This window comes from Leopardus geoffroyi, chromosome B3 (genome assembly GCF_018350155.1).
Source record: "Leopardus geoffroyi isolate Oge1 chromosome B3, O.geoffroyi_Oge1_pat1.0, whole genome shotgun sequence".
Lineage (NCBI taxonomy): Eukaryota > Metazoa > Chordata > Mammalia > Carnivora > Felidae > Leopardus > Leopardus geoffroyi.
This window is the reverse complement of record NC_059337.1, coordinates 24,100,526-24,121,641: the sequence shown is the minus strand read 5'-3', so window position 1 is coordinate 24,121,641 and position 21,116 is coordinate 24,100,526. Positions and strand designations below refer to the sequence as shown.

Genomic DNA, 21,116 nt, shown 5'->3' with positions numbered 1-21,116 from the left:
GATCTCAGAATCCGCGGGGCTGGGAGTGCATTCATGATGCAATCCTGCAATCCTGGCCTGGTGGGAAGGAAGGCTGAAGCATGTCCACAAGGCTCTCAGGCTCTGTGGCACCACTGGAAACAAGGGAATTCAAGCCCCACAGGAGTCTGAGCATGGAGACTGGCACATTAGGCACAAGGCCACATGCACAGGTCTTCCCGCAGCATAATTGGGACAGACCTTGGCAGGTCAGTAGCAGGCAGAATCCTCGGCCTTGGCTGGCAGGGACCGGCCCTGAATTTTGCCAGGAATGGGTGGGCATGGGGCCCTGGAATGTCCCACGAACCGCACCACGCAGACGCAATGCCAAGATCCCTTGGGGGAACAGGGCCCTGATGGGCATCCCATCAGCATCCAACACTTTCTCCATCAGCACTGCTCCATGGCTCCCGTGGGGACACCTCATCCCTTCCCATCTTTGAGATTACGGTGAGGGAAGGGTGATGGCCCAACACAGTTCCCCAGTGCCTTCAAACTCAGTAGGACTCGGGGTCACAAGTCAAGAACCACAGCATGCATTGGCTCGTTGCACCGATCAAAGGGCCATAGTCAGACAAAACTCCATCGAGCTGCAGGACCACCCACAGGCTCCATAAGGACAGGCGAACACCTGAGGGTGCCAATCATGAAGAACCCAGGGGCAGGAGCCTGTATGCCACTTGGGTCTGGGCCACGCTGCCAGCATTTTTCAAATATCATCTACCCGTTATGTCAAAGCTGTCTATTGTCCATCCGTGCAACCCTGAGTCCGGTCCTTGCTTCCAAATCCCATTGTGTGAAATTTGGGCACACTGCATCCAGGCAGGAGGTCACATTGACCGTCTGCAATGCCCACTGCAGCACGTCGCGTGCCTACTTAGGCATCAGTGATTCTGATATCAACCAGAGCACCCTCCCACACTGGGAAACGTGGCCCATGGGCCATCAAGTAATAGGATCTCGGGGGGGATCGTGGCATCCCTTGCAGGTGTTGCGAGTGATCTGTTTTTTCCAGACACCCTAGTGCACAGGGGAGACTTTCAGAGACATGCCAGCCCTCCAGGTGAGGACGAAGCCCCAGTCCCAGAAGATGGCTGGTGTTGCCCTGAGGGCTCCCTTGCCAATTGGCCCAAGGTCACTGGATCTCCGGGTACTCACACAGGCATCCACTCTCCTCCCATGGTGGGCTCAATGGCGAGACCCTGGTCACCAAGACGATGTCCCACTGAAAGACACCAGGACACTGAGGGAGCTTAGTTTGGTTCCCAGGAATGAGTCCCGGGAAGCCCTAGTAATGGGCACACAACCCCCCAGGACAGTAGCACGTCTTAGGCGTGTGGAGGCCCAGAGACCAGGGAGAACCCCACTGGGGAGCCTCGAGGGATTGGTCGCCTCTAGCCCAGGTGCCAGCGCTACGCCATGGCCACAGGGGTCTCCAGGATCCCGCCTCAGTTCGGTGCCCTCCAGTGGGCCTCAGCATAATCATGTTGAGCATAATTTTTAGGTCATCATCTGTCTTTGAGACCATATGAGTTCTCATCATTGACCCAAGCAAGGCAGTCCCCACCTGCCTCTGCCTTCTACCCGCCAGGTCAATCTGCTTAACAGAGAGGGTTTGTGATGCACAGGGTGGCCATGGAAGCCCCTGGCTCCGGGGCTATTCCCGAAGATGGGCCAAACTCCCCTCCATGTACCAGGTGGGATCTCGGTTGGGGCGCAAGATCTGCGCAGAGAGAGGCAGCTCAGGATTGACACACACCCTCCCCATCAGACCTCATCTCGTGGCAATGGGAGGGATCTCAGAATGTGGGGGGCTGGGACTGCATTCATGATGGAATCCTGCAATGCTGGCCTGGCAGGAAGGAAGGCTGCAGTGTGTCCACTAGGTCTCACCCTCTGTGGCTCCACTGGAAACAAGGGAATTTCAGCCCCAAATGATTCTGAGCATGGAGGCTCCCCCAGCAGGCACCAGGCCTGCACACCAGGCCTACACAGGCACCAGGACATACACAGGTCCTCTTGCAGTGTGATTGGGACATACCTTAACTGGTCGGTGGCAGGCACCATCCCAGGCCTTGGCTGGCAGGGACTGGCCCTGCGTTTTGCCATGAATGTGTGGGCATGGGGTCCAGGAAGGGCCCACGAATGCTACCATGCACATGCAACACCAGGACCCCTTGGGGCATCAGGGCGCTGATGGGCATCCCTCCATCGCCCAACACTGTCTCCATCAGCACTGCTCCATGGCTGCTGTGGCAACCCCTCATCACTTCCCGTCTTTGAAATTATGGTGAGGGAAGGGTGAGGGTCCAGCACGGTTCCCCAGCCCCTTCTAAGTCACTGGGACTTGGGATCACAAGTGAAGAACACCAACTTGCCTGGCTCGTGGCACTGACCAAAGGGCTATTGTCAGGAAAAGCCCCATCCAGCTGCGGGACAACCCGCGGGCCCCATAATGTCTCGTGACCACCAGACGGTGCCAATGGTGAATAATCCAGAGGTAGGAGCCCACATGCCACTCGAGGTCTGGGCCACACTGCCAGAATTTTTCAGACACTGTCTCCCCGTTATGCCAAAGCTGTCTTGTGTCCAGCCAGGGAGCTCCGGGCCTGGCTGCTTCCTCCATAGCCAATTGAGTGAAATTTGGTCGCACCACTTCCACATAGGAAGTCACAGTGGCCGTCTGCAATGCCCAGCTCAGCACCTCGCATGCCTACTAAGGCATCAGTGATTCTGACATCAACCAGTCTGCCCTCCCACACTGGGAAAACAGGCCCATGGGCCATCAATCAAGAGGATCCTGTGGGGGACCATGGCTTCCCTTGCTGGTGTCGCGGGTGACCTGTATTTTCCAGTCTGCTGCAAAAGGCAGACGTTCAGGGAGATTGCCCTCTGGGGCAATGACGAATCCCCAGTCCCACAAGATGGCTGGTGTTGCCCTGAGGGCATCCTCGCCAATAGGTCCAAGGGCACTGGGTCTCCAGGTACTCACACAGGCATCCACTCTCCTCCCATGGTGGGCTCAATGGCAAGTCCCTGGTCACCAAGACGACGTCCCACTGAACGACATCCAAAACCTAAGGATCTTAGTTGGGTTCCCAGGGATGAATTCCGGGAAGCACTAGTAATGGACACACAATGTCCCAGGGCAGGAGCATGTCTTCGGTGCACGGAGGGTCAGAGACTGGGGAGAGCGCCACTGGGGAGACTTGAGGGATTGGTCGAGTTGAGCCCCATGTGCCAGCGGTACGCCAAGGCCACAGGGGTCCCCAGGATCGCGCCTCAGTGAGGTGGCCTCCATTGGGCCACAGCATAATCCTATTGAGCATAATTTTTAGGTCATCATCTGTCTTTGAGACCATATGAGTTCTCATCATTGACTCAACCAAGGCAGTCCCCTACCGCCTCTGCCTTCTACCCATCAGCTCAACATGCTTACCAGGGAGGGTTTGTGATTCACAGTGTGGCCTGAGGGCTTCTGGCTCAGGGTATGTTCCAGAAGATGGGCCAAACTCCCCTTCTGGTGCCAGGTGGGATCTTGGTTGGGGCGGGGGATTTGCACAGAAACAAGCAGTTCAGCAATGACACATGCCTTCCCCATCAGACCTCACCTGTGGCAATGGGAGGGATCTCAGAATGGGTGGGGCTGAGACTGCATTCATGACATAATCCTGCAATCCTGGCCTGGCAGGAAGGAAGACAGCAGCATGTCCACAAGGCTCTTAGCCTCTGTGGATCCATTGGAAACAAGGGAATTCGGGCCCAACAGGAATATGAGCATGGAGGCCTCCACAGCAGGCACCAGGCCACATGTACAGGTCCTCCCGCAGTGTGATTGGGACAGACCTTGGTGGGTCAGTGGCAGACAGCATCCCAGTCATTGACTGGCAGGGAACGGCCCTGTGTTTTGCCAGGAATGGGTGGGCATGGGGCGCTGGAAGGTCACACGAACTCTACCACGCAGACGGAATGCCAAGATCTCTTTGGGGATCAGACCCTGATGGACATCCCAGCAGTATCCAACTCCGTCTCCATCAGCGCTGCTCCATGGCTCCCATGGGGACACCTCATCCTTTCCTGTCATTGAGATTACGGTGAGGGAAGGGTGAGGGGCCAGCACGGTTCTTCAGTGCCTTCAAACTCACTGGGACTCGGGGTCACAATCAAGAACCACAGCATGCTCTGACTGGTGGCACCGACCAAAGGGCCATTGTCAGGCAAAGCCCCATCCAGCTGCGGGACGACCCCTGAGGCCCATAAGGACACGAGACCACCAGACCATGCCAATGGTAAAGAACCCAGGGGCAGGAGACTGGATGGCACTCAGGTCTGGGCCACACTGCCAGCATTTTTCAGATACCACCAACCCGTTATGCCAAAGCTGTCTAGTGCCCTTCCAGGTAACCCTGGGTCCAGCCCTTGCCTCCAAAGCCCATTGCATGAAATTTGGACACACTGCTTCCATGCAGGCGGTCACATTGGCCATCTGCAATGCCCACCACAGCACATCGCATGCCTACTAAGGCGTCAGTGATTCTGACATCATCCAGAGTGCCCTCCCACACTGGGAAATGTGGCCCATGTGCCGTCAAGTAAGAGGATCATGCAGAGGACCGTGGCATCTCTTGCAGGTGTCGTGGTTGACCTTTTTTTTCCAGAGAGCTTAGTGTACAGTGCACACGTTCAGGGACACACCAGCCCTCTGGGTCGAGGACGAAGCCCCAGTACCACAAGATGGCTGGTGTTGACCTAAGTGCAGCCTCGCCAATCGGCCCAAGGGCACTGGGTCTCTGGGTTCTCACAAGCATCCGCTCTCCTCCCATGTTGGGCTGAATGGGGAGACCCTGGTCACCAAGACGACATCCCACTGAAAGACACCAGGACACCGAGGGAGCTTAGTTGGGTTCCTAGGGATGAGTCCCAGGAAGCACTAGTAATGGGCACACAACGCCCCAGGGTGGGAGCACGTGTTAGGCGCACGGAGGCCCAGAGACACGGGAGAGCCCCACTGGGGAGCCTCGAGGGATGGGTTGCTATGTGCCCCAGGTGCCAGTGCTATGTCAGGGCCACAAGCATCCCCAGGATGCCGCCTCAGTGCAGTGCCCTCCACTGGGACTCAGGGTAATCTTGTTGAGCATAATTTTTAGGTCATCATCTGTCTTTGAGACTAAATAAGTTCTCATCATTGACCCAACCAAGGCAGTCTCCACCCGTCTCTGCCTTCTATTCACAAGCTCAACATTCTTACCAGAGAGGGTTTGTGATGTGCAGGGTGGCCATGATGGTCCCTGGCTCGGGGCCTGTTCCTGATGCTGAGCCAAACTCCCCTCGGTGCGCCAGGTGCAATCTGGGTCGGGGCGCTGATCTGCACAGAAAGAGGTAGCTCAGCAATGACAAACCTCTTCCCCATCCGACCTCATCTTGTGGCATTAGGTGGGATCTCAGAATGCGTGGAACTGGGACTGCATTCATGATGCCAGCAAAAATCCTGGCCTAGCAGGAAGGAAGGCTGCAGCATGTCCACAAGTCCCTCAACCTCTGTGGCTCAACTGGAAACAAGGGAATTCGGGCCCCACAGGAATCTGAGCATGGAGGCTGCTACAGCAGGCATCAGGCCACACACACAGGCCCTCCTGCAGTGGGATTGGGACAGACCTTGGCTGGTCGGTTGCAGGCAGAATCCCGAGCCTTGGCTGGCAGGGACCGGTCCTGCATTTTGCCAGGAATGGGCAGGCATGGGGTGCCAGAAGGGCCCAAGGATGCTACCACGCAGAAAGAATCCCTTGGGGGATCAGGACCCTGATGGGTATCCCACCAGCATCCAAAGCTGTCTGCATCAGCGCTGCTCCATGGCTCCCGGGGGGGACACCTCAACCCTTCCTGTCTTTGAGATTATGGTGAGGGAAGGGTGAGGGGCCAGCATGGTTCCCCATCGACTTCAAAGTCACTGGGAGTCGGGGTCACAAATCAAGTAACAAAACGTGCCCTGGCTAGTGGCATGAACCAAAGGGCCATTATCAGGCAAAGCCCCATTCAGCTGCGGAACGACCCACAGACCCCATAAGGAAACGCAACCGCCAGACGGTGCCAATGTTGAAGATCCTGGAGGCAGGAGCCTGCATGCCACTCGGGGTCTGGGACCCTTAGCCAGCATTTTTCAGATACAATCTACCCGTTATGCCAATGCTGTTTAGTGTCCAGGCAGGTAGCCCCAGACCCATCCCCTTCCTCCAAAGCCCATTGCGTGAAATTTGGGTGTACCGCTTCTATGCAGGAGGTCACATTGGCCATCTGCAATGCCCACCGCAACACCTCGCATTCCTACTAATGCATTAGTGATTCTGACATCAACCAGAGCACCCTCCCACACTGGGAAACATGGTCCATGGTCCCTCAAGAAGAGGATCCCGCTGGGGAACATGGCATCCCTTTCAGGTGTCTGGGTGACTAGTTTTTTCTAGGCAGCCTACTGCACAGGGCAGACTTTCAGGGACGTCAGCCCTCTGGGCCAGTGATGTAGCCCAGGTCCCACAACATGGGTGGTGTTGCCCAAGGTCACTGGGTCTCCGGGTACTCACACAGGCATCCACTCTCCTCCCATGGTGAGCTCAATGGCGAGTCCATGATCACCAAGACAATGTCCCACTGAAAGTCACCTGGAAAAAGGAGGGAGCTTAGTTGGGTTCCCAGAGATGAGTCCCGGGAAGCACTAGTAATGGGCACACAATGCCCCAGGGTGGGAGCACGTCTTAGGCGCGTGGAGGCCCAGTGACCCAGGAGAGCCCCACGGGGAGCCTCAAGATATTGGTGGCCTCAAGCCCCAGGTGCCATCGCTATGCCAGGGCCACAGGGTCCCAGGATCCCACCTCAGTGCAGTGCCCTCCACTGGGCCTTAGCGTAATCCTATTGAGCATAATTTTTAGGTCATCATTTGTCTTCGGGACCATATGAGTTCTCGTCATTGACCCAACCAAGGTAGTCCCCTCCCGCCTCTGCCTTCTACCTGCAGCTCAACATGCTTACTAGAGAGGGTCTGTGATGCACAGGGTGGCCATGAGGACCCCTGGCTCAGGGTCTGTTCCCAAAGGTGGGCCCAAATCCCCTCCGTGCGCCATGTGGGTTCTTGGTTGGGCTGCGGGATCTGCGCAGAGAGAGGCAAGTCAGCAATGACAACCGCCTTCCCCATCAGACCTCACTTTGTGGCAATGGGAGGGATATCAGAATGGGCGGGGCTGGGTCTGCATTCATGATGCCAGAAAAATCCTGGTCTGTCGTGAAGGAAGGCTGCAGTGTGTCCATAAAGCTTTCAGCCTCTGTGGCTCCACTGGAAACAAGGGAATTCAGGGCCCAACAGGAATCTGAGCATGGAGGCCTCCACAGCAGGCACCAGGCCACTGGCACAGGTCCTCCCATAGTGTGATTGGGATAGACCTTGGTGGTTCTTTGGTAGGCAGAATCCCGGGTCTTGGGTGGCAGGGACTGGCCCTGCGTTTTGCCAGGAATGGGCGGGCATGAGGCGCCGGAAGGTCCCACGAGCGCTACCATGCAAATGCAATGACAAGATCCCTTGGGGGATCAGGGCCTTGTCCAGCATCCCACTAGCATCCAAGACCATCTCCATCAGCGCTGGTCCATGGCTCCTGTGGGGACATCTCATCCCTTCCTGTCTTTGAGATTATGGTGAGGTAAGGGTGAGGGGCCAGCACGGTTCCCCAGCGACTACAAAGTCACTGGCACACGGGGTCACAAGTCAAGAACCCCAGCATGCCCTGGCTCGTGGCACCAACCAAAGGGCCATTGTCAGGCAAAACCCCATCCAGCTGTGGGATGATTCATGGGCCCCATAAGGACACGTGACCACCAGATGGTGCCAATGTTGAACAATCTGGAGGCAGAAGCCTGCATGCTACTTGGTGTCTGGGCCATGCTGCCAACATTTTTCATATACCGTCTAACCTTTATGCCAAAACTGTCTAGTGTCCAGCCAGGTAGCCCTGGACCCGGCCCCTTCCTCCAAAGCCCGTAATGTGAAATTTGGGTGCATCACTTACCCGCAGGTTGTCACATTGGCCGTATGCATTGCCCACCACATCACCTCGCATGCCTACTAAGGCATTAGTGATTCTGACATCAACCAGAGCACCACCCACACTGGGAAATGTGGCCCATGGGCTGTCAAGTAAGAGTATCCCATGGGGGACCATGGCATCCCTTGCAGGTGTCGCTGGTGACCTGTGTTTTCCAGACAGCCCACAGCACAGGGCAGACTTTCAGGGACACGCCAGCCCTCTGGGGCGAGGACAAAGCCCCAGTCCCACAAGATGGCTGGAGTTGCCCTGAGGGCAGCTTCGCCAATCCGCCAAAGGGCACTGGGTCTCCGGGTACTCACACAGGCATCCACTTTCCTCCCACGGTGGGCTCAATGGTGAGACCCTGGTCACGAAGACCACGTCCCACTGAAAGACACCAGGACACCGAGGGATCTTAGTAGGGTTCCCAGGGATGAGTACTGGGAAGCACTAGTAATGGGCACACAATGCCCCAGGGCAGGAGCACGTCTTAGGTGTGCCGAGTTTCAGAGTCCTGGGTGTGCAGCACTGAGGAATCTTGAGGGATCAGTCACCTCAAGCCCCAGGTGCCAGTGCTACGCCAGGGCCACAGGGTTCCCCAGGATCCCACCTCAGTGCAGTGCCCTCCATTGGGCCTTAGCTTAATCCTATTGAGCATAATTTGTAGGTCATCATCTGTCTTCGAGACCTTATGAGTTCTCATCATTGACCCAAACAAGGCAGTCCCCACCCGCCTCTGCTTTCTACCCACCAGCTCAACATGCTTACCAGAAATGGATTGTGATGTCCTTGGTGGCCATGAGAGCCCCTGGCTCAGGGTCTGTTCCAGATGATTGGCCAAATTCCCCTCCATGCACCAGGTGGGATCGGTCAGGGTGTGGGATCTGTGCAGAGAGAGGCAGGTCAGCAATGACAAACGCCTTCCCCCTCAGACCTCACCTGTGGCAATGGGAGGGATCTCAGAATGTGTGGGGCTGGAATTGCATTCATGACACAATTCTGCAATCCTGGCCTGGCAGGAAAGAAGGCTGCAGCGTGTCCACAAGGCCCTCAGACCCTGTGGCTCCACTGGAAAAAAGGGAATTCAGAACCCCACAGGAATCTGAGCATGGAGGCTGCTACAGCAGGCACAGGTCCTCCTGCAACGTGGTTGGGACAGACCTTGGCGAGTAGGTGGCAGGCAGAAACCTGGGCCTTCCTTTCATGGAGTGGCCCTGAGTTTTGCCAGGAATGGGCGGGCATGGGGCCCCAGAAGGGCCCACGAATGCTACCATGCAAACGCAGTGCCAACATCCCTTGGGGCATCAGGGCCTGATGGGCATCCTAGTAGCGTCCAACACTGTCTCCATCAGCGCTGCTCCATGACTTCTGTGTGGAAACCCCATCCCTTCCTGTCTTTGAGATTACAGTGAGGGAAGGGTGAGGGGCCAGAACATTTCCCCAGTGACTTCAACCTCACTGGGACTTGGGGGCACCAGTCCAGATATCCAGCCTGCCCTGACTTGTGGTACCAACCCAAGGGCCATTGTCAGGCAAAGCCCCATCCAGCTGCGAGATGACCCATGGGCCCCTTAAGGACACACAACCATTGGACTGGGCCAATGGTGAAGAACCTGGAGCCAGAAGCCTACGTGACACTCCGGGTCCGGGCAAGCTGTCAGCATTTTCCAGATACATTCTACCCCTTATTCCAAAAGTTCTAGTGTCCAGCCATGAAGCCCTGGGCCCCGCCCCTTCCTCCAATGCCCATTGTGAGGAAAATCGGTGGAATCCCTCCCCGCAGTTGGTTGCCTTGGCTGTCTGCAATGCCCACCACAGCAACTCTGGCGCCTCCCAGGGTGACAGTGATTCTGACATTAACCTGAGAGCCATTCCACACTGGAAAACATAGCCTATGGTCTGTCAATTAAGAGGATCCCACGGGGGACTGTGGCATCCCTTTCAGGTGTTGCAGGTGACCAGTTTTTTCCAGACAGCCTACTGTCCAGGGTAGAGTTTCAAGGACACGCCACCTCTCTGGGGCGATGTTAGAGCCCCAGTCCCACAAGATGGCTCGCCTTGCCCTGAGGTCAGCTTCACCAAATGCCCATGTGCACTGGGTCTCCGGGTACTCACACAGGCATCCACTCTCCTCCCATGGTGGGGTCAATGGTGAGAAAGTGGTCACAAAGCGACGTCCCACTGACAGACACAAGGACGCTGAGGGAGCTTAGTTGGGTTCCCAGGGATGAGTCGAGAAGCACTAGTGATGGACACACAACACCCCAGGGCCAGAACAGGTCTTAGGCATGTGGAAGTCCATAGACCAAGGAGAACCCCCTCGGTAACCTGGAGGGATTTGTCACCTCGAGCCCCTGGGTCCAGTGGTAATCCAGGGCCACAGGATTCTCCAGGATCGTACCTCAGTGCAATGGCCTCCATTGGGCTTCTGCAGAATCCTATTGAGCATAATTTTTAAGTCATCATCTCTGTTCGTGACCATATGAATTCTCATTATTGACCCAACTAAGGCAGTCCCTACATGCCTCTGTCTTCAGCCCTCTGTCTCAACATGGTTAACACAGATTGTTTGTGAAGCACAGGTTGGAAATTTTTCTTCTGGCTTGGGACCTATTCCTGAAGCTGTGCCAATCTACCCTCCCTGAACCAGGTGGGTTCTATGTCCTGTCACGGGCTCTGTGCAGAAAGATGCAATTCAGCCATGAGAACGCACTTCCCCATCGTACTTCACCTTTTGCCATTAGGAGAGAGCTCAGAATGGGTGGTGGTGGACTGCATTCATGACACCAGCAAAAATCCTGGGATGGCAGGAAGGAAGTCTCCAGCATGGCGCCAAGTCCCTCAGCCTCAGTCCAGTGGCTCCACTGGACACCAGGGAAATCAGAGCCCCACAGGAAACTGATCACGGAGGCTGCAGCATCAGGCACATGGACAGCCACACATGACCCCTCACAGTGCAATTGGGATACCCCTTTGTGGGCCTGGGGCATGCAGAATCCTGGGACATCACTGGCGGGGCCAGCCTTGGGCTTTGCCACGGATGGGTGGGCATGGTGTCCCGGAACAGGTCACAGATGCTGCCTGTGGGACCCAACACAAAAATTCCTTGGGTGTCCTGGGGCGTGGCATGCATCCCGCCAGTGTCCATCACCATCCCCAACCAGCGCTCCTCCATGTCTCCCATTTGGACACCTCATCCCTTCCTGTCTTTGCACTTAAGGTTATTTCTAGGAGAGGGGCTACCATGGTTCCCCAGCGACTTCAACCTCATTGGGAATTGGGCCACAAGTCAAGAACCCCAGCATGCCCTGGCTCATGGCACCAACCAAAAGGCTATCATCAGGCCAAGCGCCATCCAGTTTGGGGAATTCCCACAGGCCCCATAAGGACATGAATCCATAAGTCATGGCCAATGGTGAAGATCTAGGACTCAGGAGCCCAAATGCCACCCGAGGTCCAGTCCATGTTTCCAGCAATTTTTGGACACCATCTACGCACTATGCCAAAGCTATCTAGTGTCCAGCCAGGTAGCCCCAGTCCCAGCATCTTCCTCCATCGCCCATTGTGTGAAATTTTGGTGGGAACTTTTCCCCGTAGGAGGTCATGGGTGGGGGGCTCCAATGCCCAGTGCCGCACCTCGCATTCCTCCAAGGGCCTCAGTGATTCTGACATCAACCTGACAGCCTTCCTACAGTGGAGAACACGGCTTACAGGCTGGCAGGAAAGAGGATCCCTTGGAGGACCACGCAATCCCTTGCCTCAGTGTATGAGCACAGGGATGCACTCACCTCTTCTTATTGGTGCTGCCTCGAGACCCAGTCACGATGATGTTCCACTGAAAGACACATGGACATCAAGGGAGCTAATCCAAGGCTGCAAATGAGATGTATCCAGAGTAACTAGTTACGAGCACACAAATCACCATTGCACGAGCCCAATTTGGTCACATTCAAGCCCCCAAGCCTGGGGAGAGCCACACTGGGGGCCTTGAGGGATTGGTCACCTCAATCCTAATTTGCCTGCAATTTCCAAGTGCCCCATGGTCTCCTGGATCCCACCCCATGATTGTCTCTTCGATTGGGTCTCAGTGTAATCTGATTGAGCATGATTTTTATGTCATCATCTCTGTTCAAGACCATATGAGTTCTCATCATTTACCCAACCAAGGCAGTCCCCACGAGCCTCTGTCTTCTTTCCGCCAGCTCAACTTACAAGAGATCGTTTATGAAGCACAGGTTGGCCATTTGGGCACCTGGCTCAGGGCCTATTCCCATATTGGGCCAATTTCCCACCATATGCCAGGTGGAATCTTTGGGCATGGGGTCTGTATAGAGAAAGGTAGGGAAGCTATGACAATACCCTTCCCCTTTGGCCCTGACCTGGTGGGCCATGTGCATGATACTCGAATTCATGGGGACTGACTCACGATTCCAGCAAGGATTGAGGGGTGGCGGGAGTGCTGCAGCTTGGCACCCAAAGCCCTCAGCCTGTATGTGTATATGCTATCTTGGGAAAACTGGCCCCAACATGTGTCTGAGCATTGCACATGCACCACTAGGCAGCATTCTTGCTACACATTCTCTCCAAATGAATGGGTCAGTTTTTTTCGACCATGTTGCATGCAGCATCATAAGCAATGGCTGGTAGGCTTGGCCTTTGGTTTTTGAGGAATGGGTGGGCTTGGCATCCTGGGATTGCCCAGGTCTGTATAAGACATGGTAATCAAAGCCCATTGAACCATGGAATATAATTCCTCCTCAGCAAGAATTTTAGTGGACCTCTGGGGAGCTGACCAACAGTTACCTGGCAGGCAAAACTCCTCCCCAGATGCTTCCATATGGAGACCCACAGAAAATACCTGGCATGTTCAATGGCCTGGTGTGCACTCCATCAACATCACCATCTCCTAACAAGGATATATAGATGTCCTCTGCAGTGTCCACTCATTTCTTCCTGACCATCAGTCCAGTGGGGCCTTATGGAGAGATGCTTCCTGGTTTCCAAAGATGTGAACTTTATTGGCAAGAGTGTGTATGGAAGAGGAGCTCTGATCTTCTTTGGGCAAGGCACCATCTAAATTGTCTATTTCATGAAAAGGCCAAGGAGTTATGGTTCAGCATACAAAGCCCCACATCATGAGCATGTCTGGACATTTGCTTGCTTAAGGACATTGAAGAGCCAAACCCAGGAGTCAAATGATCAGTCACCTCAAGTCATAAATCCATCACTCTCCATTGGCCACATGAATCCCCTGGATCCTGCCACAGGATTTTCCATTCCATTTGGCCTCAGCATAATCTTATTTAGGATGACTTTTTTGTTATAATGTCTTTTCTAGGCATTATGAGTTCTCATAATTGACACAACTGAGGCAGTCACCACTTGTCTGGGTCCTCCATTCTGAACATGTTTACAAGAGATAGTTTCTGGAGGGTGGGATGTGTGGCATGTCTTGAGTTTGGGATTATTCTTGAAGCTGGAACAAGCTCATATATATTTTGCTGTGACATCTTCATATAGGTATGTGGTTTGTGTTCAAAAGGTACTTCAGCTTTTAAAACACCTTATGCATTCCTTCTGCCCTTCTGGCCCACATCTGCTAGTTCCAGTTGCAGAATGCTATGTCTCAACACATGAATCCATTATGCAATGATTGAAGACAGGAAGTATCCAGCACAGTGCAGAAGGATATCTACTCATATAGCTGAACCCACAGCAATGAAATTCTGAGTTTTCACACAGGGGGGTGAGCATCATTTATGTACAACTGAGGAGCAGTCCCAGCACACTGCTTTCCTGAATGTGGCATGCAAATTTGAGGGCCATGGTATGTAGAGCACAGCATTCATTATTGCTAGGAATGAGCTCTATGTTGAAGCCTGGCCTGGGCACAGGGCTTCTGGGGACACAGGGAGCCAGGATATAAAGCACCATGAAATGCTTTCTTAGGAATTCATGTACATGGAGTTCTGAAAAGCTGCCCACTGTTCTCCATTCAAGCAAAGTGTTGCCCTAGACCCTGCCTGACAGTTGTCTTTCTGAGGTATAGAGTGCCCTGCTGTGCATCCTATCACAATCCACATCTTCAAAGAGCAATGCCTATATGTCCCTGCTGAGACCAACTTCTCTCTTCATGATTTGGTGATGAATGTGATTCAGGGAGAGATGCTAGTATGGTTTGTAATCACACCCTTCCTCTTTGGTGGAAGGGTGCATATAGAAAGGGATCTCATGGGGGAGTCATGACCATCCTATTCAAAATTCTCAACCTCACTTGCAGTAACATACATGCTAGAGTGGTTTTGCTCTTCCCAGGGTCCTGGCCACCCACATAGATGGCATCTGCAGGAACTGCTCCACATCAATTGGTAAGAGACCAGTGGACCCATTATGCCTAGAAGCCACCACCAGTGAGCAGATGGGGAACACCACACAGGACCTAGTCTATACAGCTATGTCTCTAGACCTGGGGAAGAATTAAGCACTTCTCAGGTGCCATCTTTCTGCTATTAGAATTCTGTCTAATGTCCGGCTAAGAAGACCCCCTCCCCACCAGTTATATTCCTGCACCACTCTCTCTGGATGCCCTGGGCTGGTCCCTTGCCCTGCTGGATGCTGCATGAGGCTTCAATGCCCACCTAGTACTTAGTGTCCCTGAAGTGCATTAGCAATATTGGCCTCACGCTGAGTACAAACTGATACAAATTAATGTGGCCTGTGTTCCAATGGAGGAGAATTGTCCTCCCTGGACATTAAGATCCCTTTCAGGTGCAATGATAATTTTTCACTTTCTTGACCTCCTACTGTGTAGGGCTGATGGTCACAAAGAATGTGATGGCTATGAATGTCTCCATCCCGACTAAAAGTCAAGCATTGCCCTGAAGAGAGACTCCCCATTCACCCTATGTCCTCTGCAGCCTCTGTCTCTGGTCAGATGCATTCACTCACCTCACATGGTGGAGTCAATGATGAGATCCTGGTCATGAAATCCCACTGAAAGACACAAGAAGACCAATGGTGTTAAGGAATAGCTCCAAATGAGGTGTCTTGGGAGGAACTATGTGTTTGCATACAAAGCCTACAGCATGAGCATATCTTGGGAATGTGGAATCCCACTGACAGTGGATGGACACAGGGGGATACCTCTGGGGACTGGTAATCTCAAGCCTCAAATTCTATCACTCTCTGAGTGCTACATGGCATCCTGGGATTCTTACCCATGATTGTGCTCTCTACTGAGCCTCAGTGTGATTTTATTGCATATAAGTTTTAGGTCATCTGTCTTAAAGACAATATAAGTTCTTATCATCGACCTGACCAAGGCACTCCCCACATGTCCATGTGCTCCCACCTGAACATGCTTACCAGAGATGGTTTCTGGAAAGCAGGAAACCCGGGTGCCACATGAGTTTGTGCCTATTCCTGGAGCCAAGCTGACATATGTGCATGTGGGGGCGGGGAGTCTTCATCTGAGGATGTGTTCTGTGTAGAGAGAAGTAGAACAGTTGTCAAAGCCACCTTCCCATATGTGCCATTTTTGTTTTATATTTCTTACACTTTCATTAATTACATAATAAATGAATGTATTTAGACTAAATCAATAAATTCATGTATAATTATAATGCTTTAGCAAATCCATATGTACCTTCATTCATAAATAAATGTTAAATATGAAAATAGTCTTCATTTATATATATAGATTTACACTCATTCAAAGGCCCAGACTTTGAATTCTTTATTTGTAAACTCTCTATGTTTTTCATAATTTTACTTTTATGGCTCATTAATTTTTCTTGCTTATATTTGATTTTCTTGGAGCAGTAATTTAATATTGTTCAGGAACACTCTTGAAATGATAATATTAATTGATATGGAATTGGTTTTCTGGAAAACCTACATCTGAAGTCTTTAAAACATACTTGCTCCCTATCATCTAGGGAGATCCCTGCACTAGAACTTCCAGTCCATGTTTCAAAAGCCATGTATGTTTTGTTTATATTGTCTTCCATATCCTGCTAACACTGTTTAAAGTGTGATGCTTACACTTCATAATCCAGGTGTACGGTTCCAGTTATTTCATAAAAGAAACATGATCTCATGAAGGAGTTGATTTAATGATTCTGAAGAATTTTCTAATTTATATCTATGAAAGTATTTTTGACAGAGTTTTTGTATTCTTGATTGTCCATTCTTTAAGACATAACTTTTCCCCAAATAAATTCTTCAAATGGTATGAAAACTAGTGCCCTCTTGGGTGAAACTTAGCTGGTCAGAGTTCTCATCATGAACAGCTAGCAATACCAATAACCCACAATTTGTTTATTGTCATTGGAAGTTTTATCAATCTTTGGAGTCACAAGTTAGCTATCTGAATCCTCTTCAGTGTCCTGCAACTAAGATCCATGGGTGTGGTAAAGTTTTGCATCTTACTCTCTGAACACCATGGTTGGAACCTTTTCTAGGGGAAGTGTTCTGAGATTCAAATGCATACTCCAACTGTTATCATCTTTGAAGTGTATTTGAGATATTTTCTTCAACCTGAACACCTACTTACTTGTGCCATGTTTCCCAGTGGCCATGAAAGAATGATATCCTCCACTGCCACGTTACCTATTTGTTTGAAAATGACAAAGTTATGCTTTCTAGAGATTCTATCCTGTAGGGTTTCACTCAGGAAGAAAATCAACTCTCTACTATTTAGTTTTCCAAAATGAGTCAAACATTTATTGCCTTTAGGTGAGCCTCTCCTTTTGTCCATGTCCTTTGTGGCTTGTATCTATCATCAAAGGCATCATCTCACCTCATATCATTAAGCTAACTATTGACAAAACGTTCACCTGAAGACGCAAGGAGGGAAAAAGCTATAGAATTATTCCAAATAAAGGCTCCTTTGTATCATGGATCGTGGATCATGAAACAAAGCCTAAAATATGAGCAAGTGTGAGGTACATGGAATCTTATAGACATTGTACACCACAAGGGATTTCCTTGAGGGGATTGTTATCTTAAGTCTGAAATTCCATGATTCACCTAGTATTAATGGATAAAATAATGAATGAATCAATACAAAATAAAGTTGTTAATTAATTAATTAATTAATTTATAAGAAATACATTTAAATTTAGCTTATGAAAATGCTAAGCACCATTGATTCAACATCGAAGAGAAGTCCTTGTAAATAAGTTTCTAGATTGGAAAAGAGTTCAGGACGTGTCTGGTAAAATCAAGTTTATGGCTCTTTTTTTGTCTAGACAGCAGTACTCGTATGTGGATAATTGGGCGTGACTATTGGCCATGAACACCCATAAAATGACCCTGTAAAATCATGTAGAATTAGTTTTATTGAGACAAATAGCCAGAGGCTTGAAAATGTCCTCAATACCCATCACTGAGACAAACCCTTGCATAAGGCTTTTTAGGGCATGATCTGAATGACATTCTTTTTGTTCAGACTCCTCTTTCATGTTGTTATCAAGATCTTCCAATCAGTAATGCAAAAGGTTTTCTTTGTAATATATATCTTTATTTCTTTTCTTTGAACAAAGCTTCAAAGATCTCAATATCATATATATATATATATGATAAATTTTTCTTCCTAATTTTTTTAAATCTTTTTCCTTTATGGTGCCAGCTTCTAAAGGATTTGTGTCTTGAGAAGAATGTCAAATGTGAAGCTTATGTTTCATTTGGCAAAATCAAACAGATTAAAGGGCCAATTAGGAAAAACTGTCATCACCAATAACCCACAATTCCTCAGGGGTCACGATGTAGTTATCTGAATACTTAACAGTTTTTTTTTTAGCCAATACCAATTGGCAGATTAATTCTTGCATTTCACTCTTTGGATGTCATGGCCATGATCCTACCTTTTAGGACTTTCTTTTGAGTATGCAGTGAAGATCCCAGAAGTTATTATCTCTTCAGTGTATCAATGTATTACGGTTAGTTTTCAATCTGTGCACAGACAGATGGTAATGTTTCTGTGGTGGAGGGGTAGTGGAGGAAATATTTCATCCATTTGGAATCTTATCCATTTTAGGTATAACTAAAAGGTTTGCAGGGGTACTATTCCAATGGGCTGATTTCCAGGCATAAATCAACCCTCTACAGTATTTACATTTTTGAAAAGAGTCACTTATTTATCTCCTTAAGTCAGGCTTTTTGTATCATCCAATTTTCTGTGTCACCTATATCTATGACCAAACATATTCAATCACTTCAGATTTTAATGAAACAGCACAGTTCTTTCCAAAATTTCTAACTGAATAACACAATGATAAAAATATAACTAAGGGATGCTATGAAGAATAGCTTTTTGTGATGAAATATAGTTCACTTAATATAGCTTAAACTTGAGGATGTGTTGTTGACATGAAACCTATATAAGAGATTCCCTGAAGGGACTGGTTGCCTGAAGAACAAAATCGCATTACTCTACAAGGGAAATATGGAACTTCAACGTTTTGCTTTGGCATTATTGACTACATTGGGCTTCATTGTAATTTTATTGAGCATGATTTTTAGGTCATAATTTCTCTTCAAGACAATATGAATTCTCAACTTTGATCTAGCTATGGCATTACCTACCCATGTATATGCTTTGACCTGTATATGTTTATCAGATATAGATTTTGTAATTTGTGATGCCAAAATAGATATGACTTTTGTCATATACCATCATGGACACCTGACTCACATAGCTTTATTCTGTGGCAGCAAACAGTGCTCTTTTTCAAAGTCATTATCTGTGTAGTTAGTTGTAAGATAGATTGCAAAACATATTGTTACATCTGTCCTGGGCTTGTGATTTATCCATGCTCTATGTTAAGGAAGTCTTATGACCATATCTGCAAAAATGACGTCTTAAAGATTTCATGCATCTTTCATTTACCAAGCATAAAAAAGACAATATATACAGGTTTCTTAATTTGGGATAAACTTTCATGTGGTGGTTGTGAACATGGGAGATATCCATTGGCCAATAATATTCTATCCAGTCAAGAGTTCATGTCAGAGTATTTGCCATGGTTCATTGCATATAAATTCACATAAAATCATACTCTTTCAGCCACATGAAAACCTAATAAGAGGTCAGGATGATTGAAATTGTGACCATTTTATGAATTCTTTGGAACTATATAAGTTTTCAGATCATGACCAATAAGCCATTGTATTATGTTGTGAGTTCTCTTAAATGTCACAATTTTGACAAAAGCAGAACAAGGAAAATACAATAATTAGTGTACATATGTTTACTTGTATATTTAGACCAAAGAAAATTGCAAAATGGAGTGAGAACCAGAGCACAAAAAAGTCTCATATCTTTTCAATAAATTTTCAGTAAAAAAGTAGTTTTCTTCCTGAGAGTGCTTCAAGTAAGATAGTCACTAAATTGAGAATAATAATTCATAATGCTGGTTTTGTGACACTAGCCAATTCAGAGTGTGAATTAGAACTTCGAGCATCATTTGTTGCATATCCTTATTGTATGTAATAATGGAATCATATCAGGATCTGGAATTCTTATATGTGTTTCTTCATGAATACACACAATTTTAAGTTTCAAATTTTAGGCCTATAACCAGTAGAACTACTTAATAGTAGTTTAGATATAGAAAAATTTTCAATGACTCCAAAGTAACCCAAAGCAGTTAAAATCCCATAAAATTACAGAGATTGATTTTATCTTGTATGTAGAATGAGAATATTAAACATTGTACTGAGAACCAGTGGATCTATTTTTTTCTCAATTTCAATATAAATTTCAAGTTCAAACAAAAGATTTTGTAATAAAATCACATTGCATTTATCAGTCACTTATTCAGAAAAATCCATATCTCTATCCAAGTTACCCAATGTGTAAACTTGTATGCCCTAGAAGAGCATCTTCTCCAGTCAATTGCTTTTTGGCATATATCTGTGACCAAAGAAAACCAGAAATATACTATCAATGCAGTGTTTCAACCCTTGGTAAGATGTCTTACTCAAAGACACATTAGGAGAAAAACAGGGAAGGACTGAATCTTGAATGTTCCCAGCTCTTAAGAATTATAAATCCCTGAAACAAAGTTTATAGAAGGAACATTTATTTTTCACTTTTGAGCGCATAGACAGGATTGGGTAACATGAGTTTCTTTCAAGAATTCCTTGTCTCAAGCCCCAAATAAAATGCCTAGAGAAAAGTAATGAGTTCCAACATGTTCTGACAATCCTACCCCAGAATTTCACCTTCACCTATGATGAGTTTGTCTTTATAATAATCCTCTTGATCATGACTTTCAGTCATCATGACTCTTGAAGACAATAAGGTCTCACTTTTGACCCTAGCTATGACATTCCAAATGCATACATACACTCATACATGAAGATGTTTACCAGACAATTGTGGTACTGATTCAGACAGGAGTTTTGATATATTCAGTGCTAGGCACCTGACTTATATTAATTCCCCCAAGTTTAAGGCCAAACTGTGCTCTTTCTCTGCAATGATGATTTTAGGTGTACAGGAACAGGACAGGTATCAACACATAAACCTAAGTCTCTCTTGGAGTATGGTTCTTGAAAGCTTTTCCTTAATGATACAATTTGGTCAGTACTCAAAATAATGGCCTATTACAGAGGTTGTAGACTACTGATCACCTTACACATGAATTACACAATACAGGTTTCTTTGGAAAGCCACTCAGATAGTGTCAGAAAAACACAGCATTCCACTTATCATTACATATATATACATATATATGTAATTTAATATATATACATATATAAATTCAAAGGATGTTATAACAGTATCATTTGGCATGGTCCATTGCACATGAACTCTTCTAAAATGACACACTTGAAGCCACATGAAACAGTATTTACAAAAAAGTATTAGGTCACTGGGAATAGTACTCATTTCCAAGAAGTTTCCATAATTCATAGCATACAACTTACTATACTGAAAATATGACATTAACATAATATTTAAGAGCTGAAATTCATCTATGTTTCTCATTAGTAGAATCAATTTTAGGTTTAATACAAATA

General features: G+C 48.5%; 1 long non-coding RNA gene and 11 other non-coding genes across 12 annotated transcripts; all 12 read right to left on the bottom strand.

The window, feature by feature from the left end:
* Positions 1 to 1,486: 1,486 nt before the first annotated feature.
* LOC123584591 lies at positions 1,487 to 1,567 on the bottom strand. Its single transcript, XR_006705547.1, has one exon. It is a non-coding gene; the product is annotated as a small nucleolar RNA SNORD115 (small nucleolar RNA).
* A 1,753-nt stretch (positions 1,568 to 3,320) lies between these two features.
* On the bottom strand, positions 3,321 to 3,401 carry LOC123584600. Its single transcript, XR_006705556.1, has one exon. It is a non-coding gene; the product is annotated as a small nucleolar RNA SNORD115 (small nucleolar RNA).
* A 1,728-nt stretch (positions 3,402 to 5,129) lies between these two features.
* LOC123584602 lies at positions 5,130 to 5,210 on the bottom strand. The gene has a single exon (XR_006705558.1). It is a non-coding gene; the product is annotated as a small nucleolar RNA SNORD115 (small nucleolar RNA).
* Positions 5,211 to 6,905: 1,695 nt separating this feature from the next.
* On the bottom strand, positions 6,906 to 6,986 carry LOC123584592. Its single transcript, XR_006705548.1, has one exon. It is a non-coding gene; the product is annotated as a small nucleolar RNA SNORD115 (small nucleolar RNA).
* Positions 6,987 to 8,718: 1,732 nt separating this feature from the next.
* LOC123584603 lies at positions 8,719 to 8,799 on the bottom strand. The gene has a single exon (XR_006705559.1). It is a non-coding gene; the product is annotated as a small nucleolar RNA SNORD115 (small nucleolar RNA).
* Positions 8,800 to 10,509: 1,710 nt separating this feature from the next.
* Positions 10,510 to 10,590, bottom strand: LOC123584598. Its single transcript, XR_006705554.1, has one exon. It is a non-coding gene; the product is annotated as a small nucleolar RNA SNORD115 (small nucleolar RNA).
* A 1,236-nt stretch (positions 10,591 to 11,826) lies between these two features.
* Positions 11,827 to 20,773, bottom strand: LOC123582625. Its single transcript, XR_006704488.1, has 4 exons — positions 19,940 to 20,773; positions 15,453 to 15,569; positions 15,036 to 15,080; positions 11,827 to 13,169 (listed from the first exon to the last, which is right to left on the bottom strand). It is a non-coding gene; the product is annotated as an uncharacterized LOC123582625 (long non-coding RNA).
* Positions 12,167 to 12,247, bottom strand: LOC123584594. The gene has a single exon (XR_006705550.1). It is a non-coding gene; the product is annotated as a small nucleolar RNA SNORD115 (small nucleolar RNA).
* On the bottom strand, positions 13,372 to 13,451 carry LOC123584613. Its single transcript, XR_006705569.1, has one exon. It is a non-coding gene; the product is annotated as a small nucleolar RNA SNORD115 (small nucleolar RNA).
* LOC123584612 lies at positions 15,325 to 15,402 on the bottom strand. Its single transcript, XR_006705568.1, has one exon. It is a non-coding gene; the product is annotated as a small nucleolar RNA SNORD115 (small nucleolar RNA).
* On the bottom strand, positions 18,576 to 18,656 carry LOC123584611. The gene has a single exon (XR_006705567.1). It is a non-coding gene; the product is annotated as a small nucleolar RNA SNORD115 (small nucleolar RNA).
* On the bottom strand, positions 20,334 to 20,411 carry LOC123584614. Its single transcript, XR_006705570.1, has one exon. It is a non-coding gene; the product is annotated as a small nucleolar RNA SNORD115 (small nucleolar RNA).
* Positions 20,774 to 21,116: the final 343 nt, after the last annotated feature.